The sequence below is a fragment of the Poecilia reticulata genome, linkage group LG20, assembly GCF_000633615.1.
Source record: "Poecilia reticulata strain Guanapo linkage group LG20, Guppy_female_1.0+MT, whole genome shotgun sequence".
Classification (NCBI taxonomy): domain Eukaryota; kingdom Metazoa; phylum Chordata; class Actinopteri; order Cyprinodontiformes; family Poeciliidae; genus Poecilia; species Poecilia reticulata.
The window spans coordinates 3,523,066-3,526,316 of NC_024350.1; positions in this window are offsets into that span (position 1 = coordinate 3,523,066).

The window sequence follows — 3,251 nt, forward strand, 5'->3', positions numbered from 1 at the left end:
CAAAAACGGAACAAAAGTGCCGTTTTTGTTGGATCGTTGTCGTGTAAACGCCCCCTTAGTCTGATGTAAAAAATATTTTGCGAGACGATGTCAAACACTGAGAAGTTTTAATATTTGTTATAAAACATTATGAAGCTAAAAGAAAAAACCCTCAGAAATATAGAGGGTAGGGTTGCCACCCGGTCCCGTAAAATACAGAATTGTCCTGTAATTGGCTGATAAATGCTGCGTCCCGTATTGAACCGATACGGGATGCAATTTGGATGTATTTCTATAAATGTCCAATAGACACACCTTTCGCACACCTTTCGAAATATTAAGGTCAGTTAAATTGTCGTGGCAGGAGATAACCCCCCTTGGAACGCTACGGTCCGACGCTGTTGTCACGGTTGCCTAGAGATGGACACTACGCAGCTGTGGTGGGTTGCTATCCACTCTCGTCTTTTAAAATGTCCTCGACTCGATACTCCACTGTCCTTAGAAGTAAGAACTCTGGCAGAAATACAGATGTGAGCAGAGAGATGCACATTCCAGGCTGAAAAATGTCTGATTTCAGGCAATTATTTAAAAAATTTGTCCATCGTGGTGCCGTGTGCTGCTGTATGATGTGATTGATATCAGATAGAATGGAACAGGAGAGGAACACTGCAGACCCGTTCGTGTCTCTTTATCCCTCAATCATCTCCTGAGGCTGATAAGGTACAGAATTTTTTATTATTGATTCGGTATCTTATTGCGCTTTTAAACGACTATTATGGTTTGATTATTTGCTTAGGTGTTGAGTTTGGATGATAATTTATTTAATATATAATAGTATCAGCCAAAGTAAATATGAATGGCAATTTAAAGAACAAATCATGCTATAGATTAACAGTACAAACCTAAATATTTCCTACTTTAAAACTGTTTGTTAGGACTCCCTGAATGTTTTATTTAGAAATGTTGATACATTTTATGAATAATTGTTCAACGGTCATTTAATGTATTATTTAACGATTATTTTATTAACGTGGTTTACCAGTTTGGGTAACTTGACTTCCTATCAATTAAGAAAAAGCATGCCAACCAAGAATACACCAGACACAGACCTGCAGCCGGCGGTTCTAGACAGGAGCCAACAGGGGAACTGAAGAAATTATACTGAATAAATGTCTGTTTTTGATATTGAGTGGTAGATATTTTTAACCTTCACAATTTTACTTTAACAATTGCCAGTAATTAAAAAATTCAATTCTGCACTTTTAGCTGCTGTATGGAGACAGGATCACATTTTCTATTTGTATCGGCTAACTGAATCTGGAGACACAAGTGGCTCTTTGGCTCAGAATATTAAATGACGAAATATATTGCTCTGTTTTTTTGTTTGTTTCATTCTTTCTTTAGTGCTCCCCACAAAGAAAAAAAACACTGACTACACACTGGCTTCTCGTGGTACATTTGGTCTAGAACCAGCCTCCAAACCTAACTCATTTGCTTAAATATTTTGGTAATACTATTTTTAATACCAGAATGTTCACTTAACTTTTATATTTTGGGCTGTCTGAGGACACATTTTGAATATTAAATCAGGTGTTATGATCAATTACTCTGTACTTGAGTTGATTTTTACCAAATACATTTTACACCTACTTCATTAAAGCTTAAGTAAATCTACTCAAGTATAAACGTGTTGAAGGGATGCTACTGTGATTGGAGTACAATTTTGGTGGGCGTCCCTTATTTTGATTTCTGAAAGGTGGCAACCCTACTTGTTAGATAACAGCATTATGTTGTTTCTGGTGAAAGTAGGTAAGGGAGCTTAAGTAATTAGGATGTGTCTAGAGCTGGAAGAAAGCGTGCTCTTTCCAGCCTGTCATGGTGTCGCATATAATACAATTTGATTCTGGAGAAAAGGATTATTTTCTAGTTCTTATTTTTCCATTTCTTCATTACCTGGCTGCACAAAGACTGCACACGTTTCTCCTCTGTAGGTCTGCGTCTGAATAGGGTGAGGCCAAGTTCATCCTCTGAAACATTCTGCCGAGACGCGTACCTCGACTCGGTCTTTGACCGAGCCGCACAGATATAAAATTACCCCAGAAGTGTGTTATTAAAGTGTCAGCCCGGCCACTTCTGGGTCAGCCGCTCAATAATAGTTAATTCATCTCTCCGCTGTTGAAGCTTTAAGGTAACAGCTTGTTTTAGTTTTTCTTCCTCCAGTGGATATCAGCCTGTATTTCTGAAACAAAAATGGCTAAATTGGCTGGAATTTACTCCTGGTAAAAAGCAGACTCTGCTTTACTTTATGAACATTTTTCCATCAGTATAAGCCCAGATGATGAGGCAGTTAAGAAAAATGTCGAGAAAGATTTTATTTTTATTTTTTTATCTGTACAGATAATGTTATATGCTACGAGTTTTGATGTGGGTGAGAGGGTGAATTGGATTCGATCAGATCTTGCTCTTCCTCTTCCTCATGACCTCTGGGCAGTGAAAGAAGTATTGTTTAGTGATGGCACTGCCAAGTTCCAACCCTGTGCAAGCAGGCTGCATTGAATGATGTCCAGCGTCTGCCTCAGAGGGCTTTTGCAGCTCAATGGATCAAAGCACTGACGTGTGACATGATCAATCTTCTGCACAAATAAGGGATTTGGCTCCAAAGCTATCGACTAGTTAAGTGGAAATGCAAAACAAAGTGTGTAGATCTCCGTCGTCGCTAGCCTTTTGCATAAACATACAGATTTAAGCTTTGTTATTTCGGCAAGAAAAGTAAATCTAGACATTAGACTGATTGCTAGCTCAGATTTGTGTTTGGTCTCCCGCTCAGGAGAACAACACTTCTCCCATTAATAAGGAACAAGAGTTACAAACTAGTATTTCAGAACAGTACTGAAAGAAATGTCAAAAGGATGATGGGTCTTCGCTAAGATACAATATAATTTATTTTGAATCAATGTATGTGTTTTCCCAGAATGTTCTGGATACTTTCTCAGAACTTAGAAGGTTTTTATTTCCTGGAACGTACTATGTACTTTACAGACCTTACTGAATAATCTAGAATATTCTTAGAATTTACCATAGATTTTCTTCCGGAAATTCCCCATAACATCTTGAAACTGTACTGCAACCTGCTTGGTTACTTTTATGCAAGTTTACTTCTCCTGTTTATGACCATTTCCTCTTGAAATGTAAATGAAAAAAACAACAAAACAACGACAGTTTGCCGAAGTACAATCACCTTTTTTACCCTCATCTATTCGCTAAACCATTGG